Consider the following 7,451-nt stretch of genomic DNA (forward strand, 5'->3'; position numbering starts at 1 on the left):
TGTCCCTCCAATGAGGAGGAATCTGCTGAGACCATACCCAGCCCCATGAAGGTGAGGAGGACTTCTAAGTGGAATACAACACAAGGTCTTACCAGGTCAGAGCGGAAGCATGTCGTGCGGAGTGGCGCCATGGTAGGTCCTACCAAAGGAGGGGAGGAGTTACTACAAACACTGTGACCAAGGACAGAGGGCCCTCTGCCCAAGGAAGACACGTTTTACCAGCGAGGAAACCATATTGCGGAATATACATCACAAGGGGTTACCTCAGTATGGGGGCCTAAGTGACGCACGTACTGGGGCAGCGGCGAGCAACTCCGAAGACTCATCGGCCGCTGGGCTAAGGAGGAAGAATGTCCAGAGTTCACAATTTTTTGCGAACTTACCTGTTTGTGTGACCTGATAACACACGAGATGATACTGGCTCAACCCTGAGGTTATAGAACCTTGCAAAGGTGTTAGGTGTTGCCCAGCCCGCAGCTCTACGGATGTCTGCTAGAGAGCATGGGACAACGCCCAAGAAGCCTCTAAGCCCCTGGTATAATGGGCTCCCAGGCCAGCAGGGCGAAAAACATGCTGGGTTTGGTATGCCATTGTAATGGCATCCATGACCCAGTGAGCGATCCTCTGTTTGGAGCCTCTGTCCACCCAACAGACAAGAGCTGCTAGGAGCTTCTAAAGCTCTGCGTGCAATCCAAGTAGATGTGAAGACACAGCAATGCCAAGGCTGTGTCTGCCTCCTCCTGCAGGCCCCGAAGGACCACGGAGAGGTCCCATGAAGGAACGAGGCCCGGCATAGGGGGGGTTTAACCCCCTCGCGCCTCTCAGGAACCCAAGGAACCCAACCGCATCAGGAAGAAAACCACTTAGCAAACAGATGCCACTTCAGGTCAACAGGCACCTCATTCAGGGGGCCCTGGCTTGAGTGACCTTGTCTACCACTGCGGGTGGTAGGCCACTTAAGTCTTCCACGTCCTATCCAAGGGCCTGACATGGAGATTCCAGAGGTCCGGTCATGGGTGCCAGATGGTGCCAAGTCTCTGAGAAAGAAGGTCCTTCCTCAGGGGAATTCGCCAGACGGGGTCTGTCACGAGGAGCATGAGGTCCGAGAACCAAGTCTGGGGGGGCCAATAAGGGGCCACTAGGAGGATCTGCTCCTTGTCCTCCCTGACTTTGCACAATGTCTGTGCAAGTAGGCTCACTAGGGGAAAACACACACTTGCATAGCACCAGGGGCCAGCTGTTGCTAGTGCATCAGTGCCGAGGGGAGCCTCGGTCAGAGAGTACCAGAGCGGACAGTGGGAGGATTCTGGGGAAACAAACAGGTCAATCTGTGCTTGGCCGAATTGACTCCAGATCAGCTGGACTGCCTGAGGGTGGAGTCTCCACTCTCCCCTGCACGTAACCTGCCATGACAGCATGTCCATTGTGCTGTTAAGGTGGCCCGGCATGTGAGTGGCTCACAGCGACAGGCTAGTTGTGACATTCGGCGAGCGTGTAGGCCGTGTTGGCAGTTGATGTACGCAATCACTGCTGTGTTGTTCATCCGGACCAACACATGCTTGCCCCTGATCAATGGCAATAGCCTCCTAAGGGCAAGTAATACCACCAACAACTCGAGGCAGTTGATATGCCAACGCAGTCACGGGCCGGTCCAAGGGCCAGCAACTGTGTGCACATTGCACATGGCGCCCCAGTGTGCTGGGAGGCATCTGTCATAACCACAACATTCCTGGAGACCTGGTCTAGGAGAACTCCTGCCCATAGGAATGCTAGGTCTTACCAGGGGCTGAACAGACAGCAAAAAGCCTGCATGATGAGAATGCGGTGTGTGCCGTGGCACCATGTTCATCTCTCGACTTGGGTCTGAGGCCAGTGCTGAAATGGTCTCTTATGCAACCCGAGTGGCGTGACCATCACAGAGGATACCATATGCCCCAGGAGCCTCTGAAAGGATTTCAGTGGGACCGTTGTATTCTGTCCTAGTGTACGCAGACAGTTCAGCACTGACTGTGCGAGCTCGTTGGTGAGGTGCGCTGTCATTGAGACCGAGTCTAACGCCATACTGAGTAAAGAGATGCTCTGAACTGGGGAGAGCTTGCTCTTTTCCCATTTGACCCAAAGCCCCAGCCAGCTGCCATCACAGGGTGTTGGGGAGTGCGGCCTCACGACAGGGTGGAGCCTGAGGTGACACTTGTGGCTGTGCTGAGTCTAGAGACATCAAAGCACTTACCTAGCTCCCCAAATAGCCACCAGTGCTAGCCGACCCTTTCTCATACCCGCGGGTAGAAGGACCGAGTCAGGGTGCCGCTGGAGTGACTTTCCCTCTTACGAGAGAAAGCTGTGACCGCAATGTTGCCAAAATCATGCCCTCGCAGTGAGAGCATGTCCCGCCCACAAGCGCTGTCCCCACATGGGCAGTGCCCAACATGAGAGGCAGCAATAGTGGCCATGGGAAGTGGAGAGGTAATAATCGCAATCAGGAAACACACACAAACAAAAAGGCATCTTGAAAAAGACGCTTTCGTTTACGCCACACTTTTACAGGAAAATCTACTCTTTTTATTTGTGTGTGCATATATATATATAAGAAGCTTTGCTCAGCTGTCGAAGCGCCCAGGGATGTTACTCAACAAAACCATTGGGTGTGAGGGTGAGAACTGCTGTAATTCACCGTAGATCCAACAGCTTTTCATAGAGAGAGATGAATGGAACAGCAGGAGGAATTCAGCTCTGTGAATACGTCCGCTCGGCTCCGAAGAAGAAATCTGAGTGTGTTTGCAAGCAGCACTCCTTTTATACCCATATGTCCGGGGGAATGGCATGCAAATTCCACACGCCAATTCTCATTGGCCTTTTCTCAAAGATCAGAGATGTCTGTGCTCCCAAGTGTGAACCCCTAGTGCCAACTCATCGACACTACGTTGAGTGAGTGACAGATAGGGAACCCAGATTTCATTTTAATTTTACATATTAGCTACCTTTTTGATTAATAGAAATGGGACAGGTTGGTTGCTTAGTAGCTCTTGAGCTACAATTGAGCTCAGTTTGAATATATATATAATTAATATATATGTCACATCCCATAATCTTGCCATATACACTCACCTAAAGGATTATTAGGAACACCATACTAATACTGTGTTTGACCCCCTTTCGCCTTCAGAACTGCCTTAATTCTACGTGGCAATGATTCAACAAGGTGCTGAAAGCATTCTTTAGAAATGTTGGCCCATATTGATAGGATAGCATCTTGCAGTTGATGGAGATTTGTGGGATGCACATCCAAGGCACGAAGCTCCCGTTCCACCACATCCCAAAGATGCTCTATTGGGTTGAGATCTGGTGACTGTGGGGGCCATTTTAGTACAGTGAACTCATTGTCATGTTCAAGAAACCAATTTGAAATGATTCGAGCTTTGTGACATGGTGCATTATCCTGCTGGAAGTAGCCATCAGAGGATGGGTACATGGTGGCCATAAAGGGATGGACATGGTCAGAAACAATGCTCAGGTAGGCCGTGGCATTTAAACGATGCCCAATTGGCACTAAGGGGCCTAAAGTGTGCCAAGAAAACATTCCCCACACCATTACACCACCACCACCAGCATGCACAGTGGTAACAAGGCATGATGGATCCATGTTCTCATTCTGTTTACGCCAAATTCTGACTCTACCATCTGAATGTCTCAACAGAAATCGAGACTCATCAGACCAGGCAACATTTTTCCAGTCTTCAACTGTCCAATTTTGGTGAGCTCTTGCAAATTGTAGCCTCTTTTTCCTATTTGTAGTGGAGATGAGTGGTACCCGGTGGGGTCTTCTGTTGTTGTAGCCCATCCGCCTCAAGGTTGTGCGTGTTGTGGCTTCACAAATGCTTTGCTGCATACCTCGGTTGTAACGAGTGGTTATTTCAGGCAAAGTTGCTCTTCTATCAGCTTGAATCAGTCGGCCCATTCTCCTCTGACCTCTAGCATCAACAAGGCATTTTCGCCCACAGGACTGCCGCATACTGGATGTTTTCCCTTTTCACACCATTCTTTGTAAACCCTAGAAATGGTTGTGCGTGAAAATCCCAGTAACTGAGCAGATTGTGAAATACTCAGACCAGCCTGTCTGGCACCAACAACCGTGCCACGCTCAAAATTGCTTAAATCACCTTTCTTTCCCATTCTGACATTCAGTTTGGAGTTCAGGATATTGTCTTGACCAGGACCACACCCCTAAATGCATTGAAGCAACTGCCATGTGATTGGTTGATTAGATAATTGCATTAATGAGAAATTGAACAGGTGTTCCTAATAATCCTTTAGGTGAGTGTATATATATATGGCAAGCTTATATATAGATATATATATATATACAGTATATTTATATATGCTTTTAAGATTTAATATTTAGCTTGAATAAGCACACTATCTATGCTTTATTGTGAAAATACACAACAACGTGCTGCAAACAACAACGCAGAAGATCTTGATTCTGCCATAGTGATAGAATCCGCTACAGGCGGATTGAATAAACAATACCGAGACATGTTGTTGAACAGTGCCATTGACATCAGATATTGGGAGGATTTGCTTTGTTGGTGCTCTGTAAGCTGGAGCCGTTTGCAAACACGTGATGATGATGTTAATGTGGGTAAAGTATCTGCTGTGTCAGTTGAAGTGGAAATGAGTCCCCGCAATAACATAACCTCCTATAATTGTGACGAGAGAGGTCATACCTCTAGAGATTGTACCAAGCCTGTTGCCAGATGCAGAAATTGTAACAGAGAGGGCCACATTGCTAGACATTGTCATAGTGGTAAACAAAAAAATCACAGAAATGAGAAAAAGGAAGGTCCTAAAAATGATGTTTCTGTCAACAGTGATGCTCCAAAGCTTAACTCTCTGACTACAGCTGAGCTCAAAAAGCTGAGGCAGCTGATAGGGGACGAATAGGGGTCAGCGGCCTCCGGTTCATGTAATTATGCAGACACCCGCCCATTCATACGTGCGTTGTTAGGAGGCCGGCAATGCCTTATTTTGATTGACACGGGCGTGACTGTATCAATTACAGAGCTCGATCTTGAGATCACTTCTGAAACTTTGTATATAGAAGGTCTAAATGGCACAAATGTATATCATAAATCTGTTCCTATCCCTCTAACCATTTCTAACTCTGAAAAAGTCTATTGGACTGAATTTGGGGTAGGGAAAAATACTGTAGGGACTCTAATTGGTGTTGACATTCTGAAAGAACTCGAAGCTGATGTTTTGCTTTCTCAAGATAAGCTAGTGCTTGGCTGCAATGAAACAATTCGCTTATCTCAGAGTGGCCCCCACCATGAGCAGAGATGTGCAGTGGCTGAACCTGCTAGTCTAACTGAAACTCGCCCTGAGTGGAATTTTATCATTTCCAAATTTCCTGATGTATGGGCAAAAGATAAATATGATTGTGGTTTAGCCCAGATTCAGCCACTGAGCATCCCAGGTCCTTTGCATGAAGCCAGAAGACAATATCCTTTGAAAAATGAGGCTCGAGAGGGAGCTGACACAGTTGTAGATGAACTATGCAAACAGGGGATTGTGATTCCCTGCTCCTCTCCCATTAACTCTCCCATGTGGCCTGTCAAAAAGCCGGATGGGAGCTGGCGTTTGACCATTGATTACACTTCTCTGAATTCAGTGTCTGAGAAAATGCACCCTCTGGTGGCCAACCCCGCAACTATCCTACACGAGATAGGATCTGAACATTGTCTTTTTACTGCTTTAGACATTTCTAACGTTTTTTGGACTTGTCCCCTAGCCAAGGAGGACCAAGGCAGATTTGCTTTCACCAGCAGGGGTCGCCAATGGACATGGAGTCGTTTGCCACAAGGTTTCTGCAACTCACCCACACTGTTTCATCAGGTACTAGCATCCTTCATCGATCCGGTAAGAAAACAAATTGAATATGACGGATCTGTTGTCCTACAATATGTGGATGACATTTTAATTGCTAGTCCAACCAAGTTCAAACATTTGACTGCTGTACAGACTGTTTTGAATGCCCTCCAAAATGGGGGATTCAAAGTGAACTTGAAGAAAGCACAGCTAGCACTGCCTGAAGTGACTTATTTGGGGCAAATTGTGGGTGTGCATGGCAGACGCATCACTCCTGAACGAGTTAAAGCTATCATTGAACTTCCAAAACCAAACACGGTTACTGGTCTAAGGCAAGTAATGGGTCTTTTGAATTACTGCCACCAGTATGTTTCTGAATACACTGAACTTTCTAAACCACTCACAGAGGCTTGAAAGGAGGAAAACCTGGATCGGAGCTGATCGACTGGACTGAGGAGATGGAGGAGGCGTTTGTGAGTATCAAAGAAACTCTTGCTTCCTCCCCAGCATTACGTCATGCCGATGCCAGCAGGCCGTTCCATCTATGGACATGGGTGGGAACTCGATCCTATTCAGCGGTCCTGGGTCAAAGGGATCCAGGAAGAAACTCCTATGGGATGGTAGGATATTGTTCTGCTCCTATTCCTGTTTCAATGGCAGGACAGCATCCGTGCCTGTTGATATGTGACTGTGCAGGGTGGGCTGTAAAGATTACTGAGGACATTGTGACTCATCAGAAGGTGATACTGCACACTAGACACCAGATTCTGAAATTGTTAACAAACACTCGTTTAGGCTCTATCTCTAATCAAAGACGAGCTAAATGGGAGGCCACTCTCTTGAGTAAAAATGTGGATATAAATATTGACATTGAAACTGCTATCAACCCTGCCTCCTTACTTCCAGAAGAACGAACTGCACACAACTGTGCCCGACTGATCGAGATGGACAGCCAGAGCCCTCTTCAATCTGAACCACTTTCTGATGCCATGAAGTTGTTCGTGGATGGTTCCAGCTTTCATGAACAGGAAAACGCTTCACTGGCTGGGCTGTTGTAAATGAACATGGTGAAACTGTTGACTGTGGTTCTCTTTCAGGAGGAGGGGCTCAAGTGGCCGAGCTGGTCGCATTGACACGAAGCATTGCAGTATGGCCAGGGAAACGAGTCAATGTTTACACTGACAGCCGTTATGCATATGGTGCTGTTCATGACTTCGGCCCTGTGTGGAGACGCAGAGGATTTCTAACCACTGCCCGCCTGCCGATCTCTCATCAACAGCAGGTAAAAGAACTTATGAATGCCTGTGATCTTCCTGCAACAGGAGCAGTTATCAAAGTCACTGGACATGCAACGGACAATTCTCCTGAGGCCACAGGAAACCGAAGCTGCTGACACAGCTGCCAGAGAGGCTGCAACACGGACTGAGACTTGCGTGAGTGTTATGGCTCTTGCTCCTCAGGAGAGTGAGACCCCCAGAGACCTTTTTAAACTCTATGATGAGGATGACCCTGAAGAGATAGAACAATGGACAAAATTAGGAGCTCAGAAAAATGCAGAAGGACTGTGGAAATTTAATGAGCGTTTT

Source organism: Xyrauchen texanus, chromosome 32 (assembly GCF_025860055.1).
Source record: "Xyrauchen texanus isolate HMW12.3.18 chromosome 32, RBS_HiC_50CHRs, whole genome shotgun sequence".
NCBI lineage: Eukaryota > Metazoa > Chordata > Actinopteri > Cypriniformes > Catostomidae > Xyrauchen > Xyrauchen texanus.